The following is a 17,339-nucleotide window of genomic DNA, read 5'->3' as shown; positions in this document are numbered from 1 at the left end:
TTCAGACAAAGGAACAGAGTTGTTTGTTGCACTTCAAAGAGTGGGTTTTTGCAGGGTAAGCTTCGGGACAAAAAAGGGGAGGCACTTGGATCCAGATCTGTGCCTGAAAAAAGCAGGGCAAAATGTAATTGTAGATAAGCCCCCAGTTTGCTTTTAAATGCAAAAGTACCCAATGAGCACTTTAAAAAAAAATCACTTTGCAAACTGAAACACATATCCTTTGAAATCCACAATTCTCTGAATTCTGTAGTGCAGGACTCCAGCGAAGTAATGTGTACAGAAATATACCCCAGCAAAACGTGCATAAAAATGCATATATTCATGAAAATATATCAGAGAAAAATACTTCACAAAACCATGCATGTTAGGCAAAATTGCATACAAAATTGTGCATATTAGGAGAAATTTGAATTTTCATAATGGCTACTTTAAAACAAAAATTCCGCATACTGATGTGGAAATGTGAAAAGCTGGATGTAAGCATGGAAAAATACAAAATGGGGAGAAACATGAACTGTCAAATCTACCCATCCCTAATTGCAGCTCCCCAGAACATGAGCATTGAATGTTCCACTACTATGTCTAAAGACAGACCTCTCCTGTTCACACTCGGCAGTGTTTGCCAGCACATCACTTGGGTTTATCATGTAAGGTGCACATTGGCTCTGACTGAGGGAGGCATTTTCATAGTTTTTCCTTCTTCACTTCAAGGCCCCTGGCAGCTTGGAGTTGAGCTCGAACCTGTCTCATCCATCATTCACTGGTGGGATGGGGAATTATGTGACCAGAGGGACAAGGGGAGTGAAAGACAGGCATGCAGATGGTAAAGGGAAAACTGTCAAGATGACAATCAGGCTACGAAGGAATTGCAGTAAGAAGAATCTCTGAAAGAAGTCAGTCTGATATACATTCTTCCTATGCAAATGCTTTCAGGGATTGCTTTTGGGATAGTCGTGAGGGGGTTAAACCGTTTTAAGATTATTGCAAGGAAATAAATAGGCTCCTACCAGAATCTGTAGCAACACTGACGAGGATTTGGAGCTGGGTAAGGAATACAAATGATGGAGCCATTAGAAGAGAGGCTAGTTTTTGCTAGGGCTTGTGTAATGTACTCAATAAAGCCAGTATTTACTTTTTTTAAAAAAATCACCTCTTGCTTTGCTGGATTTACAAAAGCATGACTTTTTCTGGCATCATCTGCTGCATCCTGATGGTTTTTCAAGATGACACTTAGAAAGGAAAGTGTGCGGTTTAAAAAGACATGTGGCAAGAGAATAAGAGAGTAACTGGGACCCCCAGACTTCAGCTACACAACATGCTATTTAATAATAAACACTGAACTAATTTGTACTCACAAGCTGAAGGCTTCCCACTTCTTTCGGAGTTCATTCACTCATGCCAGGGCTTGAGGTCTTTTACAGCTGGGTCTAGTGAATGAAAGGTGTGTTTGTTGGTTGTTGGTTGTAGAATGGAAGGGAAGAGCCCCAGATCCTGCTGTGGTTAAGGGCACTTTCAAAGCAGCTGTGAGAAAGTGGGGCAGAATCAATTACAGACCACCTTTGTGCATCCTGTTTAGGGGTTGATCTGCATCTGGCAGGAGCCAGGACAGTAGTAATGCCTCTATATGGGTAGATAGTTAGCATAAGGATACATAAGCCAAGTTGTCCACAGATATTTTAGTGGAAGATTCCAGTGATTTTAGCTTCCATGCTATGATTTTTAATTATTCCTGGCTTTACACCTAAGTTCTTCCAAGGTTGTATTCCCTTCCCACTCCATGGGAGGAGGAGTGCTATCTTTTGCCATATTGGGAAGAGATGATAAAAAGGAGCTTCTGCTCTTTGTGTAAAGCTGCACGGATCAGTCTAGGTCTAGGAACTCAAACAGTAGGATTCAGGGGCTGTATTCTCTGCACTGCCATGATAGCTTGACCAGAGAATAGAGCTACTTGTTTGCTCTCTGCTGTGCTTCAGAACTTACATTGCAGAAGGTCAAGGGTAATGTTGCAGCTACAAGAAAAGCTGGGACCATGTGGTGCATGAAGCCAATAGGTTATTCTTGGCTGCTTCCTTGGTTTAAGTAACTTGTTCTTCTCAGGTGATGGATGAAGGGCTATAGTAAAACATCTGCTTTGCAGGTAGAAGGTCTCAGGTTCAATTCATGGCATCTCCAAGGAGGACTGGGAGAGACCTCTGTCTGTAATCCTGGACAATGTGCTACCACTCAGTGTAGACAATACTCAGCTAGATGAACCCGGTGATCTGACTCAATGCAATGCAGTTTTCTGTGTCCTTAGACTTGCAGTCCACCAGTCAGAGACATGGGAAGCTACCATATAAGGGGGAAAACAGCAGAGTAGAAGATGATGACTCAGATTTTTTATTTTTATTTTGTCTCTCCATCCCAACTGCACGGTTTCCTAAAAGCCATTAAATTACAAGAGAGGTTAGGCACCGAGACCTCTGCTTTGCACTCCGCTTTGCATGTAGATGCTAGTGAGTCCACAGGGAGTTCAGACTAGAGAGTAAATTTGGGCTGACTCAGCAAAGAGGGTTTGGTTGAGAGCTGAGAGCAATAAGGGGCTCAGTCTAGAAGTACAGGGAGCACAAGACTCATGGGTAATGAAAACCAGTAAGCAAGATCTCTACCATGAGATATAATAGTGGGGGGAAATCACCATGATAGGAGGAACCTTTTTGTGAATCAAATCCACCTTACACAGAGGATGAGATAAAGACTCTGGTGTGCTTACCTGAACAAGTATGTCAAGATTCAACTGTTAATCAAATGTTCAGTAAATCTTTCAGGTGAGCACAGTGTTAAAGGGACAGCTTGTCAAGGTAGGTCAATTGTAATCCTAATATTCCATGACAGCACCCCATCAATCTAAATTAAGGATCACAAGTTGCTTGCTAATTACGCCTATTAGGAACGGTTTTGACACACTCAACCAATCAACGTCACGGGTACTTCCTGCATGCACATGAGGAATGACAATTGTGTCAAAAGTTTTGTGGAGCAAAAAAAGACCCATTTCCTGCAATTTTTTCTAGGTGCATTTGTTCTTGGTGAGGCTTTTTCAAAACGGGACAACAGAAATTTAAGCTAGGGTGCCATGCATCCTCCTTTACAGAGGGCAGTCCTCTATTTGAAGTAGTCCTCCATTTGAAGGGCTGTCCAGCCCAGGTCTGGTTTAAAGAAGAATCATAAGATGCGGAAGTTGCCCAACCATCATTAGCCCTTGGGTAGCAGACTGAGCAGGCACACAGATGATGTGGTCCCAGACTTCCCCACTATGATGAGATGTGCTGTATTTCTATATAAATCCCAGGGACCATTTATAAATATTGTTCAGCGTGTGCATATTTCATGCAAATATGTATCCTCCTTCGTCCCACCCATCCTGTTTCTCTGGGGCGATGCATTTCTTTATCTGGCAATATGCGAGTGCCCCCTAATCTAGTCATCCTAATCAAGAACAGAGAGGGAGTGTGGTTTGCATAACAGCTGTGAGCTGAACACAGAACTGAGAGCACATTCTGATCAGGATGATGCCCTTCCAAAAATAGCAGGATCTACTCTTTAAACTAAATGGTTGTGGGTATGATAGGGAGAGAAAGCTGTTCACCTGACCAATATGACAGGTTTAGAGGTTGAAACCTTGCCTGGGCCTATTTAACTTGGGATGGCAACACATGAACTTTCAGTAACCTCAAAGGCAAATCAGGGATAGAAATTTGTCTAAGATCCTTGACCAAAAAAGGGACTATCTACATTGCTAATCTTTATGGGCCCATGGGCATGTTTAGAAATTTGAGAGAGTGCAATGGGGCCACACCTTTGGCTGCCTCTCTTCCCCTCCCCTGGGTCACTCTGCCTGACACATGGAGAGAGAAAGCACACATTCACAAACACACATGTGTATTCACTTACACACTCTGCTTTTTGTGGGGTCTGGGTAAAAGTCAGATCCAGTAGAATTAAAAGGGACCTTCCTTTGTATGATTTGACAGAGTCGTCCCCCCCCCCCCAATATGACAGGTAGCATTCCAGTTTTACTCAGAGCACAACCCTTGAAATCAATGATTCTAGTTGAGGAAACTGTAGACTTTCCAGTGTTTCAGGACCATAGATCCCAACGTCCTTGCTCATGGTGGCTTGGCCTAATGAGTGGTGCCGTCCAACAAATATCTAGGGGGTTTACCACCCCTGTTCTGGAACAATAACTACATAAAAGTGGGAAAATGAAAATGGGTCTGGTTGTCACATGGAAGATAGAGCAAGCTTGATTTCTCCTGCTCTGGAGGGTACGATGTGAATCATAGAATCATAGAGTTGGAAGAGACCACAAGTGCCATCGAGTCCAACCCCCTGCCAAGCAGGAAACGCCATCAGAGCACTTCTGACATATGGTTGTCAAGCCTCTGCTTAAAGACCTCCAAAGAAGGAGACTCCACCACACTCCTTGGCAGCAAATTCCACTGTCAAACAGCTCTTACTGTCAGGACATTCTTCCTAATGTTTAGGTGGAATCTTCTTTCTTGTAGTTTGGAACCATTGCTCCATGTCCGCTTCTCTGGAGCAGCAGAAAACAACCTTTCTCCCTCCTCTATGTGACATCCTTTTATATATTTGAACATGGCTATCATATCACCCCTTAACCTCCTCTTCTCCAGGCTAAACATGCCCAGCTCCCTTAGCCGTTCCTCATAAGGCATCGTTTCCAGGCCTTTGACCATTTTGGTTGCCCTCCTCTGGACACGTTCCAGTTTGTCAATGGATTCAATGGATTCAAGTTACAAGAAAGGAGATTCCGAATAAACAACAGTAAGAACTTTCTGACAGTAAGAGCTGTTAGACAGTGGAACGGATTCCCACAAGAGGTGGTGGGCTCTCCTTCCTTGGAGGTTTTTAATTAGAGGTTGGATGGCCATCTGCCATGAATGCTTTAGTTGAGATTCCTGCTGGACTAATGACCCTCTGGGTCCCTTCTAACTCTACAATTCTATGATTCTATGATGAGTTCATGTATTAAGCCATTGTCACAAATAGTTTCTAGTCTAACAATGGTCTAACAATGGTTAGTTATACATGGGGGAGGGGAATTGCATTTGGTTAACTCTGTATTGCTGTGTGATATCCACATTTAGCGCAGGAATGATGAACCTGTGGACCTCCAGAAGTTTTCAGATTCCAACTCCCATCAGCCCCAGCCAGCATTGCCAAGGCTCAGGGATGGTGGGAGTTTTAATCTAGCAACATCTGGAGGGTTGCAGGTTCCTCAACCCTTCTCTAACAGATCATGCAGAAAGCATACTAAAAAAATTTTAATCAGACCAGACATAAACTCAAACAGTTCTCAAAGGAAATGGGGAAATGATGAGACATTGAAAGTTTTGTGGACTGAAACAGCTTTATTTTGTGGTTTTTTTGCTTGTCCATTCCTTACATCGACAGATGCTGCCTGCAGCTGCAATTTGTGTGTGGTCACAGGGGGGTATTTGCGCACGGTTGAAATTCAATTTTTATGGAGCAGACTTTGCCACTTGCCCACTATCCAACCAATATTTTCCTGTTCATTTGCGGTATGTTTACTGAATATACACTGCACAAAATCAATCCCAGAGTGTCTCTATGTGGCGTCAATTTGAGGACAACTTCAATCATGTGAAAATACTCTGAGAGCCTGTGGTAAAATTGAAAAGGGGGGGGGGGGAGGGGAGAGAGAGAGAAAAAGAAGTTTTTTTGAAGCCATCACTAATAACTTAGCCACAAAGCTATATTCTTTAAACCTAGATTTATATATCCTAAGCCCCTTCTATCATCATTAATGTTTCTGTAGAAAGGGAGAAAGAACGCAATTGAATTGCTAGAAAAGCTAATTTCTATGAACTGAAAAGCTACCAACTAAATTGTGTGTGTGTATCCTGCTTGTTAGCCAAAAAGAGACTCCCAGAGCAACTTACAAATCACTAAAAAAAGAGCGAGGATAGTCCTTGTCCTCAGGATTACAATATAAAAAGCCACAACATAAAAGGAAAATAAGTTGTGAGGAAGGAGGAAATAAGAAAACACAGGCTCAATTTCTTAGTTAAAAGTTATTTGAATGGCATTGGCAGCTGGGATGGGAAAGGTCAAAACCTCCTTTATTGGAGAGGTTGGATGGCCATCTGTCATGGATGCTTTAGCTGAGATTCCTGCATTGCAGGGGGTTGGACTAGATGACCCCCAGGGGGCTTCCAACTCTACAATTCTATGGTTCTAAGGCACAAAACACTGCTAGTCTTTGAGATGCGCCAGAGGAGCAGCCCTGCATTCCATCTCTTCATTTCTGCAGCCTGACGTAATAATGGATGCTTGGCCAGGTTAGAGCAGGTGGATAAAGGAGCCTAGTTTCTTAGCAGTGGGTGATGGCCCTTCTCTGCTGCAGCTCGATGTAAGGACTGCTGTCAGGTCATGACAAATTCTGGAATTGCTTTCATTTGCATTCTGCTATCTAAACATTGAGTGCACAGTGCACAGCGCAGGAGTTTTTCTTAGGGACTGTTAGCTAAGCTCGTTGCTTCTCTTGCTTCGCTAGCACACACATTGGATGTGCCCAGAAAAACCTGCAACCGAAAGCTGCTTGGATTCATTTCTAGTTTTTATTCTGTCCCCGATTTGTCTCACACAAATTGCATTCTGTATTGTTTCATGTTTCAGTTTGGCCTTCGAGTTCAGAACAAAGCAGGGCAAAGTCTAATAGAGTTCTGCCAAGAGAACAAGCTGGTCATCACAAACACTCTTTTCCAACAACACAAGAGACGACTCTACACATGGACATCACCAGATGGGCAGCATCAAAATCAGATTGATTATATTCTCTGCAGCCAAAGATGGAGAAGCTCTAGACAGTCAGCAAAAACAAGACCTGGAGCTGACTGTGGCTCAGATCATCAGCTTCTTATAGCAAAATTCTTTTTTTTTTTATAAATATTTATTAAAATTTTTGAATACAAATGCATAAATAATAAACAACATTACTTATATCATAACATAATTTCATCACTTCTTTGGACTCCCTCACGTCTCCCGCTCCCACTTGCATCGTTAAAAAGTTTTTTCAAGCAAATTATCATCTTGTTTACAATCTTATATCCGCTCATTTAAGTATAATCTAGCAATTCTCCAAAAGGTTTATATTTTCCTTAGTCTCATTTATCATCGGATTCAAATCTAATTTAGTGGTGGACAATTATTTATGATCTAGCATCCTTCTTAACATTCAACCAAATTACAATATTTTTGTAAATAAATCTTAAATTTCTTCCAGTCTTCTTCAACCCTCTCTTCTCCCAGGTCTCGGATTCTGCCAGTCATCTCGGCCAGTTGCATATAGTCCATCAGCTGCATCTGCCATTCTTCCAGTGTGGGTAGATCTTGCGTTTTCCAGTTCTTAGCGATGAGTATCCTTGCTGCCGTTGTTGCATACATAAAAAATGTTCGGTCCTTCTTTAACACCTTCTGACCGACAATACCCAGAAGGAAGGCCTCTGGTTTCTTAGTGAAGGTATACTTAAATACCTTTTTCAACTCATTATATATCATTTCCCAGAAGGCCTTCACTTTAGGGCAAGTCCACCAGAGGTGAAAGAATGTTCCTTCATTTTCTTTACATTTCCAATATTTATTTTCAGACAAATGGTATATTTTGGCAAGTTTAACTGGGGTCATGTACCATCTATATATCATTTTCATTACATTTTCCTTCAGAGCATTACATGCAGTGAAGTTCAGCCCAGTGGTCCACAACCTTTCCCAGTCCTCAAACATAATGTTATGCCCAATGTCCTGTGCCCACTTTATCATAGCCGATTTAACCATTTCGTCTTGTGTATTCCATTTTAACAGCAAGTTACACATTCTTGATAGTACCTTACTCTTTGGTTCTAACAATTCTGTTTCCAACTTCGATTTCTCCACCTGGAACCCTAACTTTTTGTCGTTTTTAAAGACTTCTTTAATCTGAGCATAATGTAACCAGTCTCGCACTTTATCCTTCATTTTCTCCAAACTCTGCAATTTCCAATTGTCTCCATCTTTTTCTAATATTTCCCAATATTTTGGCCATTTGGCCTCCATATTGGGTCTTTTTCGGGCCTTAGCTTCCAGAGGTGAAAGCCACCTTGGAGTTTTGTTTTCCAATAAGTCTTTGTATTTTGTCCAGACATTAAATACTGCTTTCCTGACAATATGGTTCTTAAAGGCCTTATTGATCTTAACCTTGTCATACCATAAGTATGCACGCCAACCAAAAGCATTGTTAAAGCCTTCCAGGTCCAGTACATCAGTGTCCTCCAGAAGTAGCCAGTCTTTTAGCCAGCAGAAAGCTGCGGCTTCATAGTACAGCTTTAGGTCTGGCAGGGCAAAGCCCCCTCTTTCTTTCGCATCAGTTAATATCTTAAACTTAATTCTGGGCTTTTTGCCCTGCCAGACAAATTTAGAGATATCTCTCTGCCACTTCCGGAAGCACTCTGTCTTGTCCACAATCTGCAATGTTTGAAACAAAAACAACATTTTTGGCAATACATTCATCTTAATAGCAGCAATTCGGCCTAGCAAAGAAAGCTTCAATTTTGTCCAACTGTCCAAGTCTCTCTTAATTTCAGACCAACATTTTTCATAGTTATCCTTAAATAGACTCAGATTTTTTGCTGTTATATTTACCCCTAGGTACTTTACTTTTTTAACCACAGTTAGTTCTATTTCTCTCTGAAACCGTTCTGACTCTGTATCCGTCAAGTTTTTTCCCAACACCTTAGTTTTCTGTTTATTTAGTTTAAATCCCGCCACCCGACCAAAGTCTTGAATCAATTGTAATACTCTTTTTGTACTAGATTCTGGCTCCTGCAGGGTCAGAACTAGGTCATCTGCAAAGGCTTTAAGTTTGTATTGTTTCGCTCCGACCTGAATCCCTTCCACCAACTGGTCCCCTCTAATCATATTTAAGAGCACTTCCAGAACCGAGATAAATAACAAAGGGATAATCAGGCAGCCTTGTCGTGTTCCTTTTTCAATTTTGAACTCTTCTGTAACCACATTGTTAACTATCAATTTGGCCTTTTGTTCTGAATATATTGCCTCAATCCCATTTTCAAAACCCCGTCCCACTCCCATTTCTTTTAAATTTCCCTTCATAAATTTCCAAGAGATATTATCAAAGGCCTTCTCCGCGTCTATAAAGATTAGCACTGCTTTTGTGTTTATGTCTGTTTGCAAGAGTTCCAAAATGTCAGTAATGTTCCTTATATTAGCAAACATATGTCTACCTGGGAGAAAGCCTGCCTGGTCTTTATGAATTACTTCATTTAGAACTTTTTTAAATCTACTTGCCAAAACATCTGCAAATATTTTGTAATCCACATTTAAAAGGGAGATGGGACGATAGTTCTTAAGTTGTGTCTTTTCAGACTCCGATTTGGGTATCAATGTGATGAAAGCTTCCTTCCACGATTCCGGCGCCCTCTTCCCCTCCATAATTTCATTGCTGACCTCCATCAGTGGTTGTATCAAGTAGTCTTTTAATGTCTTATAATACTTGGAGGTCAGTCCATCTGGCCCTGGAGATTTGCCCAGTTGCATGTTCTGAATGGCTTGTTCAATCTCTTGTCGTGTTATTTTGCTGTTCAGGAGTGATCTATTTTCTTGTGACAGTTTTTTTAGTCCATTTTTTTCCAAAAAATTGTTTAATCTCAGCCTCATCCTGCGGCCCTTGAGTATATAATTTTTTAAAATATTTCTGAAAACATTTTCTAATCTCCGCGGGGTTCTGAATGTTTCTTCCTTCAATTTCCAGATTTGTAACTGTATTTAATTTTTGTCTCTTCTTCAACTGCCAAGCTAGCCGTTTCCCACATTTGTTTGCCGATTCAAAGGTTTTTTGTTTCATTAGTTTAATCTTCCACTCTATTTCCTGATTTATCAGTTTAGAATATTGTGCTTGATGAAGTTTGATTTCTCTCAGAATCGGCTGCGACTTCGGATTTAATCTTAACTTCTTCTCTAATTCTTTAATTTTCTCCAAGATCTTTTCTCTCTCCTCTCATTTTGTGTTCTTTTCTTTACAGCATTCTGTTGTATCAAGAACCCCCTCATCACGGCTTTGCTTGCATCCCAAATAGTTCTTTTTTCCACCGTAGTGTTCATATTTATCTCAAAGTAGTCCTTCAAAGCTTTTTGTGCCTTCTTAATGATCTCCTGATCTCTAAACAAATTGTCATTCATCTTCCATCTAAAGGAGCCGGTTGGTAATAGTGTCATGTCCATTTTCAGTGCATTATGGTCGGAGCAGGTCTTTGGGCAGATTTCCACCTTTCTGACCTTGGGTGCCAGACCTCTAGTTATCCATATTTGGTCGATTCTTGTCCAAGTCAGCTGGGCTTCAGAGAAAAATGTTCCTTCTCTTCCCAAGGGGTTCTTCATTCTCCAGATATCAATCCAATCCATATTGTCTGTCATTTCAAAAAAGGTCTTTGGTAGTCTTCCGTCTTTTGTGACATTTTGGCTTTGTGACTTATCCCTGTTAGTTGATACAACCCCATTCATATCTCCCATCATAATGATGTTGTTATAGTCCAGATAGTCCAGCATAATCTCATGCAACTTCTTGTAAAATTCCGATTTCTCTTCATTTGGGGCATAAATTCCTAATATCAGAATTTTCTCTCCTTGATGTTGTATTTCAATTGCCAAAATTCTTCCATGTTCATCTTTGAATAAAAATTTAGGTGAAAGGCTCTCTTTTGCATATATCACCACGCCTCTCTTCTTTACTGTGTCCGAAGATATAAATTCCTGGCCAAGCCTTTTATTTATTAACACTTTTCTGTGGAGCCTAATCACATGTGTTTCTTGTAAACAAATAATGTCCAGTTGTTCCTTTTTTAATATGTGAAAAATTTTCCTCCTTTTTTCCGGGCTGTTACAGCCATTTATATTCCAGCTCAAAAGTTGCAGAGACATCCTGAATAAATCTGGTTATTTTCCTTGTGGTGGTACTTTGTTCTCCGGGACTTCAGGGTCCGAGGGTGCAGGTACCCCTGGTGGTTCAGGCCCCGAGGGTAGTTCAAGTCCTTTTTGAAGGTCCTCTCCGTATGCAGTCAGAAACTTGTCTCTGTCTTCCAGTGTTCTGATTTTAATCTTCTTCCCTCTAAAAGTGAAAGATAATCCTTGGGGGAAATCCCACCTGAAGATGATTGAATTGCTCCTCAACAATCTTACTAGTTCCAAATAGTCAGATCTAAGGTCCAACAGTTGCTTAGGAATGTCCTTGTAAATTTCAATTCTTTTGTCCGAAATGTCCAGTGACTTTCCGTAATGCAAGCCCAAAATCTTGTCCCTTTCCTCCTTTGATCTCAATGTTATCAGACAGTCTCTGGGCTTCTCTTTCTTTATAAGTCTTCCAAGCCTAAAAGCTGATACGATTTTAAAGTCTTTTTCCTCTAAGTTCCAAAACTTGGAAAATTCTTTAGTCAGAAACTCAGCTAAGTTGCCTTCTTCCGCTTCTGGTACCGACCTTATCCTTAAGTTAGTCTCCCTGTTCCGCAGTTCTATCATAGAAAGATAGGTCTGATGTTCATCTACTTGTTTACAGAGTGGTCTTACCTCTTTTTCTAACTTTCCAAGTCTTTGGCTGGTATCCTCAGCCAATTTCCGATTTTCACCTGCAGCCTCCTTCAGTTCTCCAATTGCTTGTGCATTCTGTGCTACTTGTCCAGTTAAATCTATTTAGACATTCTGTGTTTTGATCGATTTTGGTTGTTTGCTGGTCAGCTTTTTTATCCAAAGATTCCAATTTTTCAAGGATTTTCTCTAAAATGGAGCCGGTTGCTCCTGAGGCCATATCTTCCAATTGTAATTCCTCTGTTTCTCCCTCCCCTGCCCTTGGCAGAGAAGCAGCTTCTTCCTCAGAAGGCAAAGTAGGCACAGATGATCTACGTGCCTGAGAGGCTGCGGGTTAAGGTTGTTAAAGTTGTTTGTCTGGTTTTTGGTCCCTTTTTTCTTGCGCCACTCATTCCAGAGTTATCTAAAAGTCAAGGTCAAGCTGAGTTGTTCCCATGAGAAATCAATGGCCCAGATGGTAGCAGTCAAACAGGAGGCCGGGAAAAGGAAAGTAAAACAATGTCACTGCTATAAATCCCAAATCCTCTAGGGGGAGCTTAAAATGTCTTTAGGGAAGAGATCAATTCCAATAAAATTAATGAAATCAAATTTAATGTCCAGGAACCTTCAATAAAATAAGTTTTAGCAGAGTCAGTATTTAAAACCCACAATGTTTCAGACAGTGCTTACTGGCATTCCAGATGATGCTTCAAAGTAGCAAGTCCAAACTCCCTCAGATTGTTTCAAAATTTAAGTTCAAAGTATCCAAACCTGCAAGCTGACTATTCAGTTACTCAGGCAGTTCCAGCACCTGGGTTTCTTGCTTAAATTGTAATCCCAATAGAAGAAGGGTATCACAGTCCAGATAAAAGTCATAAAATCCAATGCTTAAAGTCCTTATTCTGCTTAAAGAGAAAGTCAGTGGGTGCTCAGATCAGTTAAGTTAAAAGTTCACTCTTTGCCTCCACTCCTCCAGCCCTTTACTTTGAAGTTCAATGGCAGCGGAAGACGGACTTCCTGTTTTTCATCACTCCGCTTTCAGCCAAATTCAGAGTTTTTAGATCCCAAAATTTTGTAAAATCCTTGTTACTCACGGGTTGTTGCTTTCCGAATCAAAAATCAGGAAGAGAGGTCAGCGCTCACCGGCAGCAGCAGCGCGGCTTCGCTCCGTTGATTGCGAAACGACCCACAGCGCCGCTACCCCCCTCCGCGATCTGGAGCCCCTTACGGGGTTCCTTCAACGTTTCGGGGGTTGCTCCTGGCACCCGCCGGGTCCCGAGACCACAGGCTTCTGCTGCCTGTGGTTTTCCGATGTGGGTCTCCGCTTTGCCGTAGCGGACGACCCGTTCTCAACGGAGCTCCCTCTCCCAGTTAGAAGAGGGCAGCCATTGCCGTTCGCGCCGCCTCCGGAAGTCTCTCTTATAGCAAAACTCAAGCTTAAACTGAAGAAAGTAGGAAAAACCACTGGGCCGGTAAGATACAATCTAAGTCAAATCCCTTATGAATACGCAGTGGAAGTGAGGAACAGGTTTAAGGATTTAGATTTGGTGGACAGAGTGCCTGAAGAACTATGGATGGAGGCTCGTAACATTATACAGGAGGCAGCAACTAAAACCATCCCAATGAAAAGTAAATGCAAGAAAGCAAAGTGGCTGTCCAACGAGGCCTTACAAATAGCGGGGGAGAGAAGGCAAGCAAAATGCGAGGGAGATAGTGAAAGATACAGGAAATTGAATGCAGATTTCCAAAAAATAGCAAGGAGAGACAAGAAGGCCTTAAACGAGCAATGCAAAGAAATAGAGGAAAACAATAGAATGGGAAAAACCAGAGATCTGTTCAAGAAAATTGGAGATATGAAAGGAACTTTTCGTACAAAGATTGCCATAATAAAAGACAAAAGTGGAAAGGACCTAACAGAAGCAGAAGACATCAAGAAGAGGTGGCAAGAATACACAGAGGAACTATACCAGAAAGAAATGGATATCTCGTATACCCTAGGTAGTGTGGTTGCTGACCTTGAGCCAGACATCCTGGAGAGTGAAGTCAAATGGGCCTTAGAAAGCACTGCTAATAACAAGGCCAGTGGAAGTGATGATATTCCAGCTGAACTATTTAAAATTTTAAAAGATGATGCTGTTAAGGTGCTACACTCAATATGCCAGCAAATTTGGAAAACTCAGCAGTGGCCAGAGGATTGGAGAAGATCAGTCTACATCCCAATCCCAAAGAAGGGCAGTGCCAAAGAATGCTCCAACTACCGCACAATTGCACTCATTTCACACGCTAGCAAGGTTATGCTTAAAATTCTACAAGGCAGGCTTAAGCAGTATGTGGACCGAGAACTCCCAGAAGTGCAAGCTAGATTTCGAAGGGGCAGAGGAACCAGAGACCAAATTGCAAACATGCGCTGGATTATGGAGAAAGCTAGAGAGTTCCAGAAAGACATCTACTTCTGCTTCATTGAGTATGCAAAAGCCTTTGACTGTGTTGACCACAGCAAACTATGGCAAGTTCTTAAAGGAATGGGAGTGCCTGATCACCTCATCTGTCTCCTGAGAAATCTCTATGTGGGACAAGAAGCTACAGTTAGAACTGGATATGGAACAACTGATTGGTTCAAAATTGGGAAAGGAGTATGGCAAGGCTGTATATTGTCTCCCTGCTTATTTAACTTATATGCAGAATTCATCATGCGAAAGGCTGGGCTGGATGAATCCCAAGCTGGAATTAAGATCGCCGGAAGAAATATCAACAACCTCAGATATGCAGATGATACAACCTTGATGGCAGAAAGTGAGGAGGAATTAAAGAACCTTTTAATGAGGGTGAAAGAGGAGAGCGCAAAATATGGTCTGAAGCTCAACATCAAAAAAACGAAGATCATGGCCACTGGTCCCATCACCTCCTGGCAAATAGAAGGGGAAGAAATGGAGGCAGTGAGAGATTTTACTTTCTTGGGCTCCATGATCACTGCATATGGTGACAGCAGTCACAAAATTAAAAGATGCCTGCTCCTTGGGAGAAAGGCGATGGCAAACCTAGACAACATCTTAAAAAGCAGAGACATCACCTTGCCAACAAAGGTCCGTATAGTAAAAGCCATGGTTTTCCCAGTAGTGACATATGGAAGTGAGAGCTGGACCATAAAGAAGGCTGATCGCCGAAGAATTGATGCTTTTGAATTATGGTGCTGGAGGAGACTCTTGAGAGTCCCGTGGACTGCAAGAAGATCAAACGTATCCATTCTTAAGGAAATCAGCCCTGAGTGCCCACTGGAAGGACAGATCGTGAAGCTGAGGCTCTAATACTTTGGCCACCTCATGAGAAGAGAAGACTCCCTGGAAAAGACCCTGATGTTGGGAAAGATTGAGGGCACAAGGAGAAGGGGACGACAGAGGACGAGATGGTTGGACACTGTTCTCAAAGCTACAAACATGAGTCTGACCAAACTGTGGGAGGCAGTGGAAGACAGGTGTGCCTGGCGTGCTCTGGTCCAGGGGGTCACGAAGAGTCGGACACGACTAAATGACTAAACAACAACAATTGTTTCATGCAAATTGCACACAAAAGCTGATCACTCCCCTTCTGGAAATGCCAGGCATCTTTGCTAAAGGCCAGCAGCCTCAATAAGCCTCTCTCCCTAATGAAGGGAAAAGCCTAACTAGCAAATTTGTAATAGCTCCACTGCTACCCTTTGCTAATATTGCTGCTTGGTGCCAGTAAGTTCCTATAGGAAATTAGTTTGGGGTCCTATGCATTTCAGATGTAAACACCAAATGGGCACAGGAAAAACTTAAGATTGCTTGAATCCAGCTAGGTCAGTCTTCCCTAGCCCTGTGCCCTCCAGATGTTTTATACCACTGGCTGGGGCAATGGAAATGGGATGTTTTAATGGGGAAGTGAGAGACTGGCAGAGCTGGCTCTGATCACTGTGCCGCCGCCACCTTCTGCCCTGGCCACTTTGCATGCTGTGGATGAGGCAGCAGACTCACCTGTCCAGCCCTGCCAAGGAGCCACTGCAGCCTAAAGCATTAATAAAACAGCTTCGCTCTATCTCTGCCACCAACAGTGCAACCCTATGCTTGCCTGCTCAGAAATGTTCCCATTGAGTTCACTCCCAAGTAAATCCATGTGAGATTGCAGTCTAAGTGGCGGAGCATATATCAGGAAGCTGGGCAGTGCAGGCAAGCAAAATGAGTGCCTCTTGGTTAGAAAACCCCAGCCCTTTTCCAGGGACGATGTCTTTGATCCAACGTGATGGTGAAAACTCACATGGACTGCAAGTCTGTTAGAAGAATTTGTCTGAAGTTGCCTACTTAACAGTGACCCAATTAAAAAGTAGATGAAACACACTGAGGTAAGTGGGAAAGAAAGAAGCTCATTTGAATCGGATTAGTACAATTAGCCAATGTCCCCGGGATTGTTTGCAGAGCTGTCTGTCAGGATGGCCTTAAGGAGGGATGTTAAAATATACAGGGGGCATCTTAATATGGAAATCATGTGCCCTTACAACCAAGACAGATTTTGAACGCCTCATATTTCACAACCAGGTTTGTATTATGTGGCTGAGGCAATTGAAGACTGCAATTTTTCTTTCTGCAGCACTAATAACTAGGACGAAAGAGGAGGAGGTTCGGCTGGTGGAGCCTGCGCCAATTAACAGGACCCTCGTGGTCGTCTTTGACATCCCGACATCGAAGGAGAGATGAAAAAAAGTTACGAGGTTGTTAAGATTCAGGTTTGTTTCATATTTCTACTTGTCAGGCAAGTAGGCCAGAAATTTCACTCCTGTTTTCTTCCCCTCTGACGACGACAGCGGCTTTGAAAAGCATCCGCCTCGCCTTTGAGAGTGCTGATATCTGCAAGCCCTCTGGTGGGATTGTAGCAGCTAATTGCCTGGGACTGACTGCACTGAAAGGAAAGGCAGGCGAAGATTGCGGTGCTGTTACTTACAAGGAAATAACAGGCAAAAAAAATTAAAAGGGTGGCGGGGAGATGGAAAAGATGGCCTGGGAAAAGAAAAGAAAAGAAAAAGAGATCAGCTTTGGAAACTCAAAAAACAGCAATGCGCCTTCCCCTACTTCCCCATTTTCTCCAGCTACAGTTCAATCAATATATACAGGGACTCAACAGCATCCATTTTGAAGAGGCAGTCTTCAAAAGGGCTTAAGACATCCTGGGGTTTTCTGGGCTGCAGAAGTGCCAACATTGTCCGATCCAGCATCCCACCCAGGTGTCAAGGAACTATTGTGAAATGTGGAATTACAACACTGTGTATCAGGGCTGTCCCCGCAGGAAGGCTAAATTAATAGTTCCTGTCATATTTAGGCATAAATAAGGGAAAACAAATGGTGAAATGCCCCCTGCTTCCACCACAAGCCCAGCAGGGATTTGGGTTTTGTGGTGCCTCAACTTTGGGTTTTCCTTCCTCCTCCCACTTTGGATTGCTTTGGCTGTGAAACATTTAATGAAGTCACCTATAAGAAGAAGGGATTTCAAACTTTGCTCAAGAATGATTCCATCTAGCTTGACCAAAGCTATAGTGGACCATACTTCATGAAGATTGTCATGGACAGGGTTGAGTTTACACTTCAGAGTAAGGATGGAAGTATCTGTCAATAGAAGGTCTCTCAGTTTCTCATTTTTCCAAAGTTAAATTCAGTTCTCCACACCTGTGCAGCAATTAATTTGCTTTTTTT

General features: G+C 42.2%; 2 long non-coding RNA genes across 2 annotated transcripts in view; both read left to right on the top strand.

The window, feature by feature from the left end:
- Positions 1-17,339, top strand: part of LOC309345236 — a 278,649-nt gene that overhangs the window by 207,301 nt on the left and 54,009 nt on the right. The window lies entirely within an intron of this gene.
- Positions 1-17,339, top strand: part of LOC309345196 — a 32,363-nt gene that overhangs the window by 13,297 nt on the left and 1,727 nt on the right. The window contains exon 2 of the long non-coding RNA XR_014158082.1: positions 16,243-16,378. This is a non-coding gene — a long non-coding RNA (uncharacterized lncRNA). The remainder of the gene's footprint in view (positions 1-16,242; positions 16,379-17,339) is intronic.

This window comes from Podarcis erhardii (assembly GCF_964252035.2).
Source record: "Podarcis erhardii genome assembly, chromosome: 6".
In the NCBI taxonomy this organism is placed as follows: Eukaryota; Metazoa; Chordata; class Lepidosauria; order Squamata; family Lacertidae; genus Podarcis; species Podarcis erhardii.
The sequence above is the reverse complement of the archived record's forward strand: the minus strand, read 5'-3'. Positions and strand labels throughout refer to the sequence as shown.